The 21,804-nt window shown below is 43.5% G+C and overlaps 1 protein-coding gene across 1 annotated transcript in view; it reads right to left on the reverse strand.

Annotated features, from left to right (window-relative positions):
- Positions 1 to 21,804, reverse strand: part of GRXCR1 (glutaredoxin and cysteine rich domain containing 1) — a 515,507-nt gene that overhangs the window by 399,322 nt on the left and 94,381 nt on the right. The window lies entirely within an intron of this gene.

The raw sequence follows: 21,804 nt of genomic DNA on the forward strand, positions 1-21,804 counted from the left end.
ATATGTGGGAGGTAGGTTCGAGTGGATTCAAGTATCAAGCGCAGATCGACATATCTGACGAGAGGTAGTTGTGTAAGGTCTATATTTAAACAGTCTATGTATGAAATATATGGTATGCAAGTACACTCAATAGTGGCTGTCTGTTTTAAAATAGCATTTAGTGTGCAATTATGAAAAATAATGGAAAAAAGCGGACGAGTGGAATAAGATAATACATTGCAGGGCAGGAAAGCACGAAAGATACAAGGCGCGGTGTTATGTTCACGGCAGTCTTTGGAGATCGGCCGTTGGATCTTGGCGTTCACACACAATCGTGTGATTCATGGTAAATCCCTTATTCTTCCCCGTCCAAAAAAAATCAAATGAATATGACCTTATTTAGTGTAATTGGTGCTCTCTTGTGTAAAGCGCTCCAATACCTGCAGGTCGAGTTCGCGCTATGTAAAATTGCAAAAAAAGTAAGGCTGGATGAGATTAAACTGATTATGTGGTAGTGTGAGCTACTGTATTATTGCAGGCATTGAAAAGACCTAATAGCAGTCCTTTACTGTTCTAGGGAGAACGCGTGATTGATGGTACATGTGTTTTTCTGAGTGATTGCAGGCTGAATTCCACTCTATCGATCCTTAAGCCTATTTCTTTTCAAAGAAAACATCAGATGAGATTAAGCAGCTTCCCAGACGTCCATCAAACTGTCAAATCGGCTACATGTAATGACACATTCCAGTTCGCTTGCAAGATGATTTAGTTTAGAGCTGTGAGCGTGGATTTATTAGGTGTGAGCAAACATCTGTGTACTGGAAGAACATTAGTTCATGAACTATTGTAAACATTTTTACACATATGTATTGTAAGACGCTGCTTAAAGTAAAGTTCTTTCTCACTGTCCACATGAATACGTTCCATAAAATTGGAGGTCTGCTCATTTAAAGGCATAGGTGCTGCATAGCTGAACATTCATATCACATCATACGACTTTCTTTTGACCTGGAAGTCCTTTGTTAAAACCACTGTGGCAAGTAAACACTTGGCTTACATTCGGCATAATCAGAAGAGGTATGGCTGATCTCTCTTATACTGTGTTTTTAGCATGCCCGATTATGGTAACCTAACAAATAGTCATCAGAGCGGCTCCTCCATTAGGGTGGAGGAGCGTTGCCTCACCCCCAGCCAGCAGCAGCAGCTGCAAAACCTTTAAAAGGAAACAATAATAAACTATGTTCATTATTGTTTCCTTTGTAAAGGGGCAGGGCCACGGGGGTGTTTCAAGCAGTGAGGGGGAGTGCTCGGTACTTCCCCTCAGAGCGCATGTGTGTCGCCGGCTGTCTCGGGCCGGCCAAACACACATGCGGGGCTGAAGAGTGCCTGCCCAGGCTTCCAGTCTGCCTGGGAGCACCCTAGCAGCGTGCTCCCAGCCAATCCTGACCCTGCTTTGAGCAGTGTCAAGATTGGCAAAAGGGCAGGCTGGGAGCCTGTCCCTGCACTGGAAGACAGAGGAGCAGATGGAGCAGTGCGGCAGTGAGTGCTCATTTTATTTTTTTTAATTTAATTTTTATTCCCCCTTCTCTACCCTCCCCCGCCACTCCACGCGTGCCGCCCTGGCCCGTCCACACACTTAGAGCCACGACTGATAGTCATATGTCTTTTCTATGCAAGTAGATTCAGAACCTAACCATAACATCCCTGTAACCTTTGTTTCTTTAAAGTTAATTTCTAAGGTTTTTTTAAAATTAGATTTCCTAACTATAACGTTCCTGTAACCTTTGGGCTTTTTCAGTGAATTTCTATTGTTGTTTTAATGTAAGGTAATTTTAAGTACTATACATTAATCCAACCACCGCCATGCACGATCTTCAGTTGCGCACGGCAGGGGTTGACTGCGGGGCCTGGCCTGCAGCCAATCACTGGGGCCAACCCCCCAAACCACCCAACCCAGGCCTCGGGGCCTGTCTCTCTGGGTGTGAGAATAGATGTGAGAGGGTGTCTCTGGGTGTGAGAGTGGCTGTGAAAGTGTATGTCTGGGTGTGAGAAGGTCTATGTGGGTGTTAGAGTGTCTGATTGTGGTCCAATAGATGAAAGATGCATTCACCTCCGAGAAGCACTGCAGGTCATTTTTCAATATGGAATTGTGAAGTAAACACACTTGCTTTGTCTTTGCCAAGCCCAGCAGTTAGGATCATTTGTCCTTTCCAGTAGTGGAGCTTCCACTGGGGCACCTGCTACATTTAAATTTGTAAGGGCTTTTACAAAGGCTTATTTTCTGTGAAATTAGCATCATGGCCAGAGCGGAAGCTCACCTGCTTCTTTATCAATCAGGAGTCAACAGTTTGTACAAAATAGCTACCCAACTGGAGCACTTTCTACTGGTTGGTAAGTGCTACCTCACTTGGTAAATGTACAGTGTGGGGGAGGAGGCGATGCGTGCCCCCATCCCTGAGCAAATCTCAGCCTCAGGGACCCCATCCCCCCTGGCCTGACCTTTCAATAATTAAAGGAAGGGGGCCGAGCAGTCTCCTCCCCGGCTGATTTTGACCCAGCGGCCCTCTGTCCCTGGGGCATTGCCTAATACATTTTTTTGGGGGGAGGAAGCCGTGCAGCACCACTCCCCTGGCTGATTTTGGCATAGGGGACCCCACCCCCAGGGGATCACCCCTTATATATATTTTTTCGTGGGGTGGGGCTGTGCGGCCCCCCTCCACGGGCAGATCTTGGCCCCGGGTACCCCATCCCCCAGGCCCTGACCATCTGTCCTGGGTGTCCCGCAAGGCCCCTGCAGTCCCAGCAGACTCCGGAGGGAGCCAGGGTTGCTCCTGCACACAGGAATCTAAACATGCAGCTCCCTGTGTGCAAGACCACTAGTTTTATCTCATGTCTTCAGGCAGGGAAAGAGATGAAACTTCCGCTCCCAACAAACAAGAGCTGTTTGACAGCTTTCACTTGCTGGAAGCAGAGTGTTTGCCAAATCAGAGCAAACAGCTATGCCCTGGGGTGGTGTGTATATATATATATATATATAGATAGATAGATAGATAGATAGATAGATAGATAGATAGATAGATAGATAGATAGATAGATATGGTGCTTTGCATTCTCTCCTTTTACCATTTTATTGAGTGGTTTAACCAACTTGGTTGGAACCTCCTGGACTCTTAGGCCCACAGAGAGTGTCATATAAAAACAAATAAAAAGAGTGTGGGTACCTCTGCATCTCCACTTAGCTGGAAAAAGTATGAAATGCTACCGACCAATGATATGTCCCCTGCTTTTGGTTCTTCTGTTTCATGATAAGTCATTCATTCTATATCGTGGTAGACTCTCAACTTGGGTATTCAATTTGCTCATAGCCTCTTATGTTTTTAAACGTTCAATTATGAAAGACAGCAGCAAGTTATTATTCACAATGTTGATGAATGATATGTCACATCTGCACTTATGCACAGTGTGGTACTAATGGAGAGAATGCATGTCAAGTTTCCACTTATTGCTTGATGGATGCGAGCCAGATGGGTAACATCACAGCTTGAACAGCCAAGAAAGCAGCCTGCTTTGTATCATCTAAAGTTATCAAATGCAAACCCCATATTCTCTTATTTTACCTCTACAGGTTTTGTTTTTCTGGTGACATTCATAGGTGTATTATCTCTGTTTTGTTGTGTCAAAACTGAGACCAAGAAATATGCACATTATAGCACCTCTAAAAGAATCAAGATATGAAAACTGAGAACATGAGTTGTATGTGAAAAATAACGTGGGCTGCATCAACCTTATCATTTTAATGATTCACTCACGATGATGTGCACTTACCAGTCCTACTTTTTTGTTAACACTGTAGCCCTCCTAATCACTTCTCTTGTGCTGATTTCCCGCCTCCTTTCAAGGTACAGAGGAAAGGCAAGCCAGTGGTTTCTAAGCTACCCTTTTGGTATTGTATATCAAAGTATTGACATGTAGCCCCTTCTCAACTCACAAGGGGTGGGAATTAAAGGTTCAAGCTTAGAAAACAAATATAAAGTCATGAACATAGATTTCAAGTTTGTGATACAATCCATCTACCTCATTCCAGTTATGTCCGAGGCAAATCCCATGGTTCAAGATGGAGCTTCCAATACAAACAGAATACACAGTGTCAACAGTGATTAACATGCTGTGCACTATAGTGTCCTAAATCAAAGAAGGAATGGCTGTCATTGTCAGGAAAGACTACCAGACAGAGATGATTGTAAATATGATAAAGGATGGCAGGTATACCTAGGGGTATGAGGAGGGAGTATTACTCTAGCATTGGCTTTACCCAGCCCTTTCTAACCCTGATCTCATCTGTGGGTCTATACTGGTGATTTGCGATCGGAATGGGTGAGAGAGTCTCTTCCTTCAAATGGCCTGCATGTACTTTTTCTGCATCTAGAGACAATGGACAGTGAAAAAAAAGCTAGATACATTGTTGGGTCAGATTTTGGATGAATTACATTTTTAGGGTGCACATTTTACACTTTTATACTTTTATTTCTCTATGTAAAGATTTGTTTAATACTGATAACTGATACACAATCAATTTCAGAACATTTGCCAAAGTTCTTGATTTGTGGCTCAGATTAGCAAAACAAGGCAGAGCCTGCCTATTGCACATACCACACCAAGAGCAGGTTGCATAATGGTCTCACCCGGTGAAGCCTAAAGAGGTGTATTCCTGCTGTTTTAAAGCTTGTGAACACCTCCTCTCTCTTCCTATCCCATGAACTATGGCATCCTTCAGCAGAGACAGTATAGTGTGTCAAAAGCTTTGGCAACAAGGGCTGGACCTGCTTTAAAATTACATGCTAGTTTACCATAGAGCCAATATCTACACAATTTACAGTTAATTCAAAGACTTTTGGTGTCTTATTCATTGACGGGCATTCACAACTCAGTTACTGAATGATAATAAGTTTAATAGTTGTTATACTCCAGACTGTTAACCATATTTATTTAAAGAAGTGTTTTCATCAGGGGAGCCTCGAGAGGCAGCTTGAGAGGAGTTACATCTTTTTCTCTCCAAGCAGAGTTTCTGAGCACTTCAAAGACTCTTGTTGCCTCAAGATCTGTTAATATTAGACAGGAGGTAATCAGTTTGAAAGACAAGCAATATCTGGCAAAGAGTACAAGTATATCATCAAATTGGTCCTGGCCTCAAGAAGAAGCCTGTAGAGATTTTTGAGCATCAGTGTGATGTGATCAGATTTGCTAGTGTTGTAAATGATGTGAGGCTGCAGAGTTTAGGAGAGCTTTAACAGAGGCTAGGTTTAGAGGTAGGAATGACAGTGAGTAACACGTTTCAATAGCCAGGCTTACAGAGTATTCAAGATTGCACTAGAAGTTTCAACATGTTAGGTAGTATGAAGGCCTTAAACTTTTTTTTATTGCATATCATGTGGTTGGTTCAAGCTTTTAAGGTAGTATGTTCAGGGTGATGAACCATGTAAAGGGGAGAGTCCAACCATATTCCTATACATTTTACCACTGTTAAATTGCTGGGAAGAACTCAACAAATGTATGTTTTACCAGCCAAGTGTCAGGCATTTTGGTGTCTTGAGGACATTTGCTTAGGATAAACTCACTTCTATTCATGTTTAACTTCAGAAGATTCTAGCCATCCACGTTTGTATTTGTTGTCTACACAATTCCCAAATATCTATATCCTACAGAGGTGTTTTTGTGTAAAATGGGGTATCTTCAGTATGTTAATAGATAGCCACCCTAAATCTTCCATCAAGATCCTATGTGGCACTATGTAAAGATTGAACTGAATTGGATCTCAGGTCACCCTTGAATGACAATGATGTATGTGTTCAATCAGGATAGGCTGTGCTCAACTAGACAGGAAAGAGGCAAACGAGAGTTATTGTTTCCCTTTATGCAGATGCATGCTTCCAGTATTTGTATAAGCCTATTTGTACAATCACATCAAACACTGGTGATAAGCCTAATAGGACCAGTAGGCTTGAGTTGTTGGATGGGGCTAGAGCCCTGTACATGCTATCTTGCTCAAAGCACAGATTGTGACTAGACACTGTGAAAGCAAACAGAATATGGAGTATTGACCAAGATTGTGCATACATGGAAGAGGAAAAAATTAAACAAATTAGCAGTGGTTCAATACAACTCACACTGTGAAAGCAAACAAGTGTTGTCGGGTATAAATCTAGTCTGAGAACTTAAGGTGAGAAAGTCTGTGAATATAGATAGAGAAGGCAGTAGTAGACTGTGAATGTAGAGACAGTGGTAGACTGTGAATGTACATAGCTAAACTGTAAATTCATAAAGAAGACAGACAAATATTTATTCAGAAAAATAAAAGGGACAAATATCTTACAAATTGTAATGAAATGCCTCTTTTTGTATGATCATTGACCACTTCAAGTTTTAGGACTGATACTGCTGTTTATTTTACTCTGTAAGTGCACTGAGTCCTCCCAAACGTAGCCTCAGTTACAGTGCTCTGACCCTTTACAAATGTATATATCTAATTGTCTCAACTCCAAATGACATCAGTTATCTTATTGATAAGTCCTTAGTATATGGTACCAGTGGCCCCTAGTCCCTGTAATTTAAAGAGTCCCTTGTAGATTGTAGCACTTACTGTGCCACCAAGAGTGTGACAAAGCACAGTATTATGCCCAGCCCACCATTGCCAGGGGCAGACCAGTTTTAAACTGCTACCATTTAAATTAATGGCAAAATCCAAATATTCATTTTTAATATGTATAAGTCACCCATAAGGCAAGCCTTCTAAAACCCTGCATTATTGTTTTTATTGTGAAAAGGCTATTAGCCCCATTGGCGAGTACAACAGTACTGACTTCTGAATGGGGCTACTAAATATGATACTTCATAGAATTTCTACATTAAAGCTGATCATCCTCAACACCTCGATATCCAGAGCCACCTTTCCCAATGTCTGGAAACATGCCAAGATCAGAACCCTCCTCAAGTAAACCCTTGGCAGACCCCAGCGAGCTCCAGAACTACTGTCCCATCTCACTGGTCTCATTCCCTGCTAAAGCCCTGGAGAAGGCACCAACCTCCAACTCACTGAACACCTGGAGAGAAAAAGCCTACTAGACCCTTCCCAATCAGGCTTCAAATCAACCCACAGCACCTAGACAGCTCTGAACGCCACAATGGATAACATCCACACCCTACTCGACAGAGGAGAATCAGCCACCCTAATCCTGCTTGGCCTCTTCGCAGCATTCAACACGGTCTCCCACCACAGACTCATTGATCGCCTATGCCAGATTGGTATCATGGACAACGTGCTCAGATGGATGCCAACCTTTCTCACAAATCCAACACAGAGAGTACGCCTCCCTCCCTTCACATCGCAAGCCAAACACACTATCTGCAGCAACCCTAAGGCTCATCCTTCAGCCCAACCTTCTTCAACATCTACATGTCACCACTTGCAGACAATGTCAGATCGCACAACATGAACATCAACTCCTACGCCAATGACTTGAAGCTCGTCCTCTTGCTCTTAGCCAACCCCACCTCTACAAGACAAAAGTCTTGATCTTCGGCAAATACACCACCTTCTGGAATGACTACTGGTGACCATCAGAACTCGGAACCCACCCAGCACCGAATGTTCACGCCCACATCCTTGGTATCACACTCAACAGCAAACTCTTCATGAAATGTCAAGTCAATGCTGTCTCCTCAGTCTGCTTCCACATGCTCCACATGCTTGAAAAGGTCTTCAATTGGCTCCCCATCAACACACAGAAGACAGTAGCACAGGCCCTCATCAACAGCCAACTGGACTACAGGAAAGCACTCTATGAAGGCACCACTGCCAAACTCATGCAAAGACTGCTGATGATCCATAATCCACCTGCCAGACTGATCCTTGACCTGCCCAAGAGTACCCACATCAGCCACGCCATTTCAAGCTCCTGACCCAAGCCTTAAAAGCCCTCCACAACAAAGGACCCATCTATATGAACCACCCCTTTCACTTCCACCGATCCTACAGGAACCTCTGCTCTGCACACCTTGCCCTCGTACAGATCCCTCGCATACACCGCTGCTGTGCTGAAAGACGCTTCCCCTCCCATTTTGCCTCCAGGGCCTGGAACACCCTCCCACTCCACCTCTGCAACACACCCTCGCTGACCTACTTCAGGAAGGGGCTCCAGACCTAGATCTTCAACGGAGAAGAGCAGTTAGCTCCTGGATAACCTCTTGGGTGACAAGCCCTGCTCTGAAAATACAACTTGATTTATTGATTGACTAGTTGCTCAAGCCAAATTTAATGTAACTTTGATAAATATGGCAACATTATGAAGTTGCCACTTTGTTGCCCTTAGATTTCCGTTGACCCTTTACGTAGTCCTAGAGCCACTCTTCTGCCCTCATGGTGGGGCGTTGGAGACAGCATAACAACTCTCAGGAAGGAACACAACTTACCTGCTGAGAAAAGGGGTATGAGCTCTTCCTGGCAGGATAGTCAAACACTATGAGCTCAAAAGGTGAGCCACATTGGGAGAGGGCAGAATGGTGCATTACGGGATAGCTAGGTTCCACACTGCACAGGAAGGTGTCTCTATGCAGGATGGAACCTAGTGGCTCATTGGCTAGTAGTTACCATATCCCCAGGTGGCCAGAAATGGACATAAAAATGTCACTCCTGGTATCCAGACCCCAGTTCACTTCTGTGCAGGAGAGAGGACTAAAGACTGATTGCTCTGCTGTTCTCTGGATCAGACAAAGAGAGGCTGCACTAAAGACTGGACTGCACCTGGTGCACCTTGGGATACCAAAGAGAGGTCTGTGCCTGTGATGTCCTGCTTCAGGAAAAGTCATCCCACAGCCCTAGCCAGAGAAGGGGACTTAGAGAGTCAGTTGGCTAATTCCCTGTTACAGCCACATGGCCATAAAAGCTGAGAAAGTCTGCTTTGGAGAGTTGATGGCCAGAAAAGCCTGATAGCCAATGTTGCCAAAGTGCAACCCGGGAGACCGAGTCCCAAAAGTTAGTTGTGCTGACTAACCCTAAACCGTGAGTCACAATAGATCATAATGATTTATTGCATTAACTGAAAAAGCTGTAATTCATTGTTTCTTTAAAAATTAAGATCTCTGGAATGCTGCGTATATTTTTGTTGTTGTGATGTCTATTAAAAATACAAATACATCCAATTTTTATAAATTCGTGCTGTGTTTTTATTGTGTTGCATTTTCTTTTTATTCGACAGTTTTCGTACTTCTTAATGCTTTACACTTGTTCCTTCGGTAACACCTGACTGATCTGAGCCACAGCTTTGCAGGAGTGAGTAAGGTTTTACACATTAACCTGAATGGACCTGATGTGGAATTGTGGAATTGTGACTTTATTACACAGTGAGGTCATATAACCACACCATATATAAAACAAAAACACTTTCCACAGATGAATACAGAGAGAAAGCCAGAAAAATTAGATATGGGAAGAGAAAAAGAGAAGATGAATCAGACTGAGAAAACAGAGTAGCAGAGAACTTGTAACATAATGAGAGACACATACAGAACAAAAACATAAAAGCAGGGCATTAGCGCTTGAAAGAGGATAGGAATTTTCCGAGTGAGAGAAATGATGCAAGAGAAAAAGGAACAAACAAGAAGCCTTTAACTTAAATAAAAATACTTCCACTTCTTTCTCAGACAAATCTGTATTCAAGGTCTCAATAAAAGATAAGCGTATCTTCGAAAATGCCATTGTGACTGATGACAACACTTTGTTTTCTTCTTGTTTTCTTATTGGAGAGATAAAATTGTTGAACACCTCTGTGGCTAGGGCTTAATCTGTTCTGACCGAGGGTGACGCGCTTTTTTCAGTGCATGTACATTCATTGCGAAAACAATGACTACCTTATTTTCACATGAAATTTCCATGGAAAATGTGGTAAAGAATGCTCCATTACAATCAACAGTGCTTCATAAGTACTGACTCATTTGTTGTTAGCTAGTGGCTATAACATAGCCTTATAGCCCACCATGGTGTATTATACTGGCCATTAAAGACCTGCTCCAGCGTTAAAGCCCTGAGCCGAAGGTGTAGGTCTATAACAAGTGAGCGAGCCTTTAGTGGCCGGTATAGCCGACTACGGTTCGCTATAAGGCTATTATGACCAATTGCCCCATGAGGGCAGAATGTTCTAATTAAAAAACACAAAGGCTTGTCGGAGCCTGTGAGGGTTGAAATCCCCCTCAAGCTCTGATGCCTTTGTTTCACAGCTCTTGCTGTGAATGTTCTACTACTAACAGCGCGCACACGGCCACGGCTGTTAGCTGTTGAACATTCACAACAAGAGCTGGTACTCCCATGGCTCGGCTAAACTAATTTTTCTCATTCAGCCGAGCCAGGGAGATCCAGGAGATGAGCAGTATTCCCCTCCCTTCCTTCCAAGGCTTAAGTTATTCTGTGAGGTGTAGGGGGAGCGTCAAGGCTCCAGTGTTCCCTGCACCACAGCCTCTGCCTTTTGCTTTCCCTTGCCCACTCCATATATTTAGAGAGGCAAAGGAAAAATAAAGGCAGAGGCTGTGGATTAGAATGTTGAAATGTTGACAGTAGTGAGCCTTTATAGCCTGCTGCTGCTCCAGTGTTGTCAGTGGAGCTCTCAACATTCCAATGTTCTAAAATAGCATAGGCTATACAGGCCATTAAAGGCCCACTCCAGCGTTACAGGCTCAAGCCAAGGGTGAGGACCTTTAACAAGGGAACGGGACTTTAATGCCTGTATTGCCTAGCTATAGAGGGCTGTAAGGCCATTACAACATTCTGTCAGTAGAGGGCAGAATGTTCTAAAATATAAGACAAAGGCTTCATGGAGCTGAAGGGATTGAAATCCCCTTGGGCCTTTGTTCACAGCAACAGCTGTGAACAACAACATAGAAATGTTGGATTTCTGGGCTTCTACCAGCCATTAGAAGCCTGGAGCACCCAATTGTTTTCAAAGGAGATCCCAACATTACAATGTTCTAATAATAGTTGCATGAACAACCATAACATGCAACAACATATATGAAGTCTTAATGTTGAATCAAATTGTTGGGCCACATCACAAAACATCTTTGACTGGTGCTATTTCATATAACTAGTGGTAAGATAAGGCACTGCATGCTCAAAAAACCATTTACCACCATATTATTAAAACAGGATTCTGGAGGTGTTATTATGTGGCAAGAAGGTTTGTGCACTTTTGACGTGTGACATTTTGAAGTGGTGGTGATTTTGTTGTTTTTTTTCTGTGTTTTTGTGCTGCATTATTACACTATGATTTTGTTGCTTTTCACTTTTGTTCTGTTCAAACTCTTTTGTTGTTATGTGCACTTTTATGTTTGAACTATGTTTCTTTTTGTACATTATTATGTTATGCTCAGTTGTTGTCTTTAGATATGTCAACAAATGCTGCTACATTTCCAGTCAAAAGCAGCATATGCCTTGAAAGTTCTTGTAACAACCATTATTTACCACTATCTTTGGTCATAAAATAGCACTGCTAAAGCTCTTCAACTATGTCAGAGACCAGCCAGACAAAAACCGTGGTACAGATTGTGTCTAACATTTTAAGTGTGGCTGTCAGCACTATCTCACCAGTGTGGGTGTCGGCCATCGGCTGACACTAGGGAAATACTTAAAGGTCCCTCTAGTGTTATGCAGTTAAAGTGAGAGAAAAATTAGGCAAATGATTTGTATTACATTCAGTGAATCAGTGCTCTGGGGCATATCTCAGCCCCCTGAGCACTGAATCTCAAGGGAGAGGTATTATTGAAAGGGTATAACCTCCCATTTCCAATGAAACCTCTGCCCAGTGGAACCCTGCTTAGGGATAACCACAGAAGAGTGATTCCCAAGCAGGTATCCACTTACTAGACACCGGCGATGACGGAGTGGCCCCTTGGACAAGAGCTTGTGCTCCCCCTCCCAATATGTCTTTGAGAGGGGCAAATGGGGGCAATAATCCTAATCTGCCCCCTCCCGAGGGCAGAAATCACACCAGATACCAGGGATTGGAGGCTGCACAGCATGGGCATGCCGTCACACCAAGTAAATGAGAAAACAGTATTTTTGTCCCCTGAGAGCAGATTGGGGTAATTACCCCCAATCTGCCCCCGGGGGGCAGGTAGCCAAATAAACACCAGAATTTTTTTAATATAGTGGCGTGAGCTGCAAACATGGTCATCGCCATGGCCCAACCCCAATTGAATAGGGAAACAATCTTTCTGCCTCCCCTGGGGGGGCAGATGGGGTAATCACACCTGATATTCCCCTGTGGAGGCAGATAGCCCCCTAGACACCAGATATATACTTTTGTAAAATATAGGGGTGGAGCTGCCCATCATGGGAATAGCTATGCCCCCACCCCACATAGATAGGTCAACAGTCTTTCTGGCCCCCTGTAGAGCAGATGGGGGCAATTACCCCCACCTGCCCTCTACAGTGGAGAAAGAAAGCCCACTGTATGGCATGAATATATATTTTTATATAACATCAGGCCCCACCCTCGCTCTTAAAACCTCAACAGTGTTTGTGCGAAAGGATATTTGATTCTGTTGGGTGCTGTGTTTAAATATGTACCAGGAGAGTGTGGCTAACTCCCAATATCATCCCATTTGCAATGGTGAACGGCACACTATCTGGAAAAACCAACCAGACCCAGACAGTTCTGAAAACTAGACATCCAGAGGAGTCCAGGGTGATGTGCTTCACATGCATCCGACACAATTTTCTTACCTACAATGCCCTGCAAACCTCAAATTTTAACATAAAATTACATAGGCCCTCTTTACAACCCTGGCGGTCGGCGTTAAATTGGCGGTAATACCGGCAACAGGCCGGTGATAAAAAAAATGGGATTTGGACCGTGGCAGTTACCGCCATCCAAAACCACCACTTTAACACACCGACCACCAGGGTGGTAATGGCCACTGGGCTGGAGCCTTCGGTCTCCAACCTGGCAACCGCCACAATCCTACCCTCGGGATTGTGACCCGGCCTACCGCCATGGTTTTCGCGCCAAACTTACTGCCACAAAAACCATGGCGGGAGGCATTATCAGTGCCAGGGAATCACTTCCCTGGCACTGATAGGGTTCTCCCCTGGCCCCCTCCCCAGAGTTCTCCCCTACCCTCCCGCTCCTGCCCCGCACATGTACACACACGCACCCATATACACACATGCACAAAACGCATACCCACTACCACCCATGATGCACACATACATACCCACACACTGCAACACACACCAACATCCCTTGTCACACACATGCATTCACAACACACACAACACTCACAATCACTCATTCACGCATGCATCCTACGCGACTCACACCCGCATGCACGCATACTAATACATACACACACACCCCACATACACACACTCCCCACATACACACAACACCCACCACCCCCCTCTCCGGTCAGAGAACCTGACTTGCCTGCTTGCAGGGGGTCCTCTGGCTGGAGACAATCTGCGGCGCTGCTGTCAGCAGCTGTGTCCACCAGCAAAACACCGCCAGGCCGTATCATTGCTCCAAATACGGTCGGCGGTATTTTTCTGGCGTGGCGGTGCTGCTGTCAGCAGCGCCGCCTTACAGCCGCCCGCCGCCATGACCGTCGGCAGTGTTCCGCCAGCATTCTGGCAGAATACTGTCGGCGGTCATGATACCGGTAGACAGATGGTAGCCACTGCAGCAATATGTTGGCGACCGTTGCCGTCGCCGTGGCGATAGGCGGTCAATACCGCCAATGTTGGAATGAGGGCCATATTTTCCTCGGCCCTCACATTTCTGTGAGGAAAAGTTCTGGAATCTGCGGTGATAAGCTACAAATTACCTACCACACAGCATTCCCCGAAGTCTCCCAATAAAAATGATATCTCACTTGTGTGGCTGGGCCAAGAAATCTTGACACAAAGGCCCTAAAGTACTACATGGGGGGAGCAGCAATAGAGATAACTGCTGCATTTGGAGTTCTGCTCGGCTGCCAACCATGAGTGGTCTGCCTTGCATGAATCCCATGAGATTTTCTTACCCACAATACCCTACAATCCTCAAACTTTTGAATGAAATCACTCATTTGACTTAGATTATTGTGATGTAAACTTCTGGAATTTGCAGGAATACCCAAAATTCCTACCACCCAGCCTTGCCCAACTTGTGCCAATAAAACCATTGTGCCACTTGTGTGGTTGAGCTTAGTGCCTGTGACAGGAACTGATCAAATTGAGGGCAATGGGAGTCCCCACGCAACAGCTCCCATTGACCATGGTTTGATCCGTTCCTGCACTAAAGTACACTTTATGAGAAATCGTTGTGGCCTCCTTCCAGGCTTGGCCTACAGTGTGCTCTGGGTCCAGGACATCAAAAAGACTTGGTGCAAACTGTGTAAATCAGGGGAAGAAAACATTGTTCACATAAAACTTGTGTGTGCCTTGCTTTACTGAACCAAAGGAGGGCGTTGTGAAGAGCACTTTTAACCAATGAGGCTTTCACTTCTGCAGGTAGGCCTTGATTGCATGCTTAAAGGCAACAGACACTACCTTGAACTATTGTTTTACAAAAGTTTTAAAGCTTGCGCCAAAAAAACTGGGAAACTGTAAGGTTACGTCGTCCTAAGCTTAATGTTGTTTGAAAGAATTTCCCTTCTATTCAAGGCCACTGAGATGGTCAGAACCGTAACACGTCGAATGTGATAATTTACTTATGCTTAAGCATGTTTTACAGAACACTGCTGTAGCAGGTTATAAAATGAGCAAATATATGCAACGGTTTTTAATAACTATGCACAATAAAATCTTATCTTATCACTTGCACAACTAAGGCTCATGCATGAATAAGTGGCCAGGTTGCTAGGCGAAGGCTGTCATTTGTAAATGATCTGCAGTTGAGACTATCACTGACCATTTACTATTTTGCAACAAACAGAGTGACCAGAATTAACTTAGACTTATACTCTAGTTCATTCATAGTAAATTCACTTGCGAAATCTATCCTATTAATGCCAGATTTGCATTAGGCTTAGCACTTTAATTTTTAAGAATATAACATCTCGCCTCAATTTTCACCAGCCTATATAAGATCTAACATTTCACCTTTTTTAGAGTCCGGTACCAGAATCGCAGTTTAGGCCATGGTACTGTTGTCTTTGAACATGAACAGTCGCTTGCACTTTAAATTGCGTGCCACGAGCATCACTGGCTCTTTTAATACGTTTTTATGAAATGACTGGAATGTAAAAAGAGACGCTCACTTGCTTGTCATACTTTAAATTTACAATTTTAAATGATGTAGTTTGGCACTTTAATGGATTTGAATGTCTAAATAAAGTATTTTTCAATTCAGTGGTTCCTTGGACTGTAAGAGCTGGGCCATAACCACTGTGTCAGAGACCAAGACCGGCAGACATGATATTTTACAGACACAATTGAACAGATTCACAGAGCCACAGAGCTTCTCTAGCCGTCGTTAGTCTCCTGACACTGACACTGAATAAATGAGATTAAATTGTCTCGCCAACGTGGCTCCACTTGGAAACCAATCTATGCTGCAACTATTATAAATACTTCTGAAGTCATCTCTTTAATCGATGGCTGCACTTTTGGAAATTGGTGGCAGACGTGTTTGCATTTGAACCAAACATGACAATACTTTTGCTCCTACTTTAAATGCGGCGCTGAGTGAATTTATTGATTGGGAGTTATATGACCTATATTTTTTAGGGATTTGGAAATGTAGTTATCCTAATACTGAGACAATTCCATTGAAATTAAATATACCTACAGACGTGTTGGTGTATAGAAGAACCCTTTTTAGATGAATGAATGAATGAATGAATGACATTGACTAGGTGAGGTTTCCGCAGCTATCATAGTGTGCCATAGGCACACGATTTGGCGAGTCTCTGCAATATACGCATTTGTCATGGACAGGAGCAATGTTTGATCCTTCCAAATGCCAAAATATTTGTGATGTATAGGAGTTCTAAACGTATGCATGTTTATAAGGTGAGCCCTCGCTACATTATTTGCATTGCTACATCAACAGACAACTACATTGACTCTACTACATCATGAAAGCTGCTGCATCACTGGACCCAATCTAGCTGCCCTCACCATGCAAAAGGTAACAATCACGTACTATTTCTTCTATAGAAATATCTGATGCCTGTTGTAAGTAAGATACTTTCTATGGCAGCGCTAATACATGTCAGTGACAGAATCACTCCTATGACACTGCCAGCCACTGTCTGTAGATGGTTACTTACTGTGGCTTCGACTTTCCCCTACCACTGGTAGAGTGCCTTCCGTGGCACCCCTTGACACCGGAAATGTACGTTCAGGAAATGACAAGTTTTTGGGAAGAAGTGGCATTAGTTCGTTTATCAAACATTAGAAGGTGATATTTGCTGTCAAAATGAGTGCACTTTTTAACATGACAAGTTGATAACGTAGGAATTAGTGTATTTTCAAAATATCTTTAAGCTGATACTCCTATGAAACATAGTTCACCCATCCATTTATGCACAGTTGGTGATTCATATTTACACGATGTCATCATCCCCCTGGTGCTTGCTACTAGGGCGGGTCACGGAATCATTTTTCATCTATATTATTAGATTTTAATCTCATTAGCACTGAGTACAATTCTACTGACTGTGCCTGAAAAAGCTGCACACCCTAAATCACACAGCTACTGTCAAAACTTAAAAGAGTTCCATATCCTCAGTGTTAACACTACCATCTAAGCCCATATGATGTGTTCTCTATAAGGTGGTCTTAAACCAGTTGTTGTGACATCTGTCCAATTTTTGTATGCTTCTATCCTGCCACTTAGAGGTAGACGTAGGCTCGAACACATTTTCTAAAGCACGCTGCACTTTAAATCAGTACGCACCTTTTTGAATTTGTTCTGTTCTTTGAATTTGTTTTGGCTGGAGCATTTCGATGTTATTGTTGCCACTTTTACTTCACTAAAAACTCTTAGGGTTTATTGATTCTTTTCCTTGCACCCCGTTGGTTTTGTCGGCAGTGTTTTGTTATGTGCCCTTGTTTTGGAGGCCTTCTTTATGCTGCCATTTTACTGCTTCATTAGTGGTGTAGTAGTTTGTGGGAGGAGGAGCTAAACGGGAAGACGGGGATATGAGCAGGCTCGCAGCACAGGCGCAACTGCTTTGACACATTTTCTGAAGCATGCTGCACTTCAAATCAGTACAAACCTGCATGAATCTGATCTGTTCATTAAATTAAATTAAAATTTCAGTTTTACTGTTGCCACTTTTATTTACTAAAAACTTTTAGGGCTTGTTGATACTTTTACTCACACCTCGTGGGTTTTGTGGGCAGAGTTTGGTGTGTGCCCTTCTTTCAATCACCATTTTCCTGCTAGGTTAACGGTCTAGTAGTTTGTGGTAGTTGGGGCTGAAGGGGGTGACTGGGACATAACAAGGCGGTGGGGCAGGCACGTGCATCGGGTGTATCACTGGCACATCAATGGTGCACCAAAGGCAAGCCCGTCTTCACCCCTTCATGTCCGTTCCGTGACTAGCGTCAGCCCCTAGTGGTGGAACCTCCAAACTGGTGGTGGAACCGTACAGTGATGCCTAATGTAAATTGCCTCACTGTTACAATGTTGTTGATCTGTTATGAATTGACGGACCTTTTTCTTGTGTTTGCTGCATGGGAGTTTTCAACTGGCAAATGGGTTGTTTATATAGAATGACTTTGACTTCTAAGGCCTTAGATAAAGTGTCTCTCTCTTGTGGGCTTATCAATGCGTGCTCCCTTCCCAAACATTCCCAAGACACATTTGATCTGTTCAATGACACCCATTTTGATTTTCTGTTTATGACAGAGACTTGGCTGAAGCCCTGATCTACTCCTGATATTGGTGCTGCGTTATGTCTGGGTAACTCCATTCTTAGACGCAGTAAGTCTGAGGGCCTAAGCAGAGGGTTGGCTATCATCTTTAGCAACACCTTTCAGTTTTGTTTGCTTGAGGTGAGGAATCTAGGAGGTGTTGAAGATACAGCATTTTGGGGGTCATTCTGACCCTGGCGGTCCAAGACCGCCAGGGCCACGAATGACGGAAGCACCGCCAACAGGCTGGCGGTGCTTCCAAGCCCAATCCGACCGCGGCGGTAAAGCCGCGGTTGGAAAACCGGGGCCGGCGGTTTCCTGCCGTTTTTGCACCGGCTGGGCGAATCCGCCAGAGCAGCGCTGCCCTGGGGATTCTGACCCCCTTACCGCCAGCCTGTTTCTGGCGGTTTTCACCGCCAGGAAGAGGCTGGCGGTAAGGGGTGTCCTGGGGCCCCTGGGGGCAGTGCAGGGGTCCCCTAACAGGGCCCCGGCCAGCTTTTCACTGTCTGCTTAGCAGACAGTGAAAAGCGCGACGGGTGCAACTGCACCCGTCGCACGGCCGCAACACCGCCGGCTCCATTCGGAGCCGGCTTCTGTGTTGCGGCCTCATTCACGCCGGCCCAGCGGGAATGTTGGAATGCCGGCAGCGGTCTTTTGGGCGCATGGCGGCCGATTGGCGGTTCCCGCCTGGTGGGCGGCTACTGCCGCCCGCCAAAGTTGGAATCAGGGCCTTTGTTTTAAATTAATTAACTCTTGCTCCTTTATGGGCACTTTAATCTGCCCACCTGACCTTTGTTCTAGTCTTTTGGGATCTTTTGGAGAGATGCTCTCTCACCCTATTTATTTCAGTAATTTAATTTCACCTTATTATGAGATTTTTTTAATTGTCATTTTGATTACCCTGTGAACCCAGACTCTAAGCGAGTCTTTGTGTGATTTAAATGTTCCTGGGTCCTTCTCAAATAGTAGTGGGTCCTACTCACTCAGTGGACCGTACTTTGGACTTGATTTGCATCAATTACCCTTCAGTGGTTTTAACAGTGACGGAAGCGTAGCAGTAGTCGGACCATTGGTTCATCCATTCAACATATTGGCAGACTTGCAGCTTCCCGCCAAAGGACATACTTGGCTTCTCTGTGTACCTGAAAGTGGGGAAAAATTCCACATTGGCTAGCCAATTAGCAGCACCCACTTCCCCCTATGGGATAGTTTCCCAGTGATTTAGATGCATTTAATCAGTGAATTTCATCTGCTGCAAGATCTAGATCCCTATGTGCGCCCTGGCAGAAGTCGTTCTGTCCTATCTGCTGCTTGGTTTATGCTTTTACTAGCGAAAGAAAAGTTACTTTGTAAGCAAGTAGACAGTAAATGGCATTTGGCCTATAAATTTGATGACCTTTTCAGATTTTAAAGGGCTCGGAAACTTACCCTAAATTAATAAGGGAGGCAAAAAAGATCTACTTCAGTTCTGAACTGGCACTCACCAACTATAATTCTAAGCTAAATCCCTTTCAAGAGATATTCTTCCATCACAGTTCCTCTGTGACAGGTTGTCAATTTTTTTGGAAGAAAAAATTGTAGCGATCCAAAGGCTTTGTAGTTATTGGCTCTAAGTCAAAGCATTTTCAAGGGGTTGGTCAGACTGTTCTGTCTGCACAATCCTCTCCAGCCGTTTTTCAGTCTATCTCTCGGTTGCAATAAAAATATGTTCCACCTTTCATCTTCAGTAGGGCTATTGACATGGTGAATCTGGTCATTAATCCCATACTAAATACCTCAATCTTTCTGGCAGTAGTTCCAGCACCCTGGAAAGTGCCAGTGGTTAAACCTGTCCAGGAAAAACGTTTGCTGATCTTCGGAGTTTGGCCAACTTCAGCTTTAACTTGCTTCTTTCTGTTCTAATCACAATGTTGGAAAAGCTGGTAAATTATCAATTGACTACTCTCTTGGAAAATACTAAGGTTCTGCACCCACTTCAATCAGGTTTTAGGTCCAGACACTCTACAGATTTAGTCCTGCTGGACGTTTCTGATAGAATAAAGGTGACAGTGGCTGGTGGCCATAATGGTGTCTTGATCATTTTGGATTTATCAACAGCATTCGATAATCCTTCTGCATCTCATTAAAATTGGTATCAATGGCCAGGCCTGGTCCTGGTTTAAGTCTTCTCTTGCATAGAGAATACAATTGGTGTCAAATGAGCAGTTTTATTTGGAAAGAGAAATTACTAACATTTGGCGGTCTTCACTTAGCCCTTCTTTATTTAATGTTTACATGGCCCTACTAGTATTGCTGATTAGCTCTTTCAGCTTTTCAACTATCTCCTATGTTAATGACAAACAATTGGTTTGTCTTTGGACAAAATCTCCTTTGAGTTAGAAAACAATTTATAGAATTGTTTTACTAACACTGTTCACTGGATGGAAAGCATTCACCTGAAATGCAACACAGACAAAAAAGAATTACTCTTGTTTGGAAAGCCCAATTTGGCTCTCCTATAATGTGGTGGCCTGACTTTGTGCTCCCCACCTCCTGTTGAGGTGGCCAGAAATCTAGGAGTAAACTTTGACAATATTATGTCTTTTCAGCCATAACTCTTGTCAGTTGTGGGCACATGTTTTTCTTTGATTAAATCACTAAACAAAATCTTTGATTGTCTACTTTTGTCTGCAAGGAAAAAGGTAGCCTTTGCACTGTTAACCCCAAGGTTGGACTACTGTAACAACCTTTAACTAGCCATCTCTAAGCAACTGCTTCACAGGCTCCAGTTTATCCGAAACTCATCAGCTAGATTGGTGCTCAGACTTCCCAGACATAGCTCTGCTTCTCAAGAGCTCAGAAAGTTGAATTGGCTGCCTAGTTATGAGAGAATTCTTTTTAAAACTTTGGTTCTAGTTTTGATGCCCGGCCCCAAATATTTATCCCATTATTTGGTCACTATAGAACACAGAGGACCTCAGATCTTTAAATTCTAATCTGTGAAAATCCTCCAACCTTCAGTCTAAAATCTATTGGAGCCAAATCTTTTGCTGCCTTGGGACCTACGGCTTGGAATCAACTTCCTGTTTTTTTTTTGACTGACGACTAGTGAAGCCAGTTTTAAGAAGAACCTGAAAATGTGGTTGTTCTCAGCCCAAATGCACTGTGTCTCAGCCTAATCTAATTCAACTTTTGCTTAGCATTGTTCGCTCCTTCTCTCTTCTTTGTTTACTTTCTTTTTAGGTATTTTGGACTTATTTACTTTTGTAACAGTTGAACTGAAGCATGGTGTTTCAGCTATCTCCAGGATACTCTGTTGAGTGACAGTGAGCTTTACAAGTACAGTTTTTATTTATTCATTGTATTATATGTGTCACAAGCTGATTAGAAGAGGCAAGACTAGAAAAGGAGGTGGAAGGTACATTATATTTATATCATAAAAATTACAGGGCTTGTCAAATAGGCTATCCAGGCAAGAATCTCTAGAAATAGATTAGGGAGATCAGAGTGGTAAAATGAGGTTTGGGATGAGCTAAAAGAGGGATAAATGAGGGAAGAATTTAGAAAGGGTTGTTTGGGAGACCATAGTAGGAAAATGAGGTTTGGGGTGGTCCAAGGAGAGGTAGATGAGGGAAGGGTCTAGAAAGGGTTATTTTGGAGATCATAGTAGTAGAAAGATGTTTGGGATGAGTCAGAGAGTGGAGGTAGAGCATATATTGAGAAAGGTTTAGGCTGAGGCATAGAGTAGTGCATTGGAGAGAGTCAAAGTTTTTTTTCTTCATTAGGACCAAAGTAATAAATATATATGCAAATTTAGGTTTACCAAATTCACTGAGAATGTTATAACATTCCTTATATGCACATAAGCATTTTGCATTCTGTCTGTATACTAGGTTTTTTGCTTTTTTGATTGTTGACTTGTATATTATGTTAAGTTTTTGTAGGTTAAGTTTGTC

This window comes from Pleurodeles waltl, chromosome 1_2, assembly GCF_031143425.1.
Source record: "Pleurodeles waltl isolate 20211129_DDA chromosome 1_2, aPleWal1.hap1.20221129, whole genome shotgun sequence".
Classification (NCBI taxonomy): domain Eukaryota; kingdom Metazoa; phylum Chordata; class Amphibia; order Caudata; family Salamandridae; genus Pleurodeles; species Pleurodeles waltl.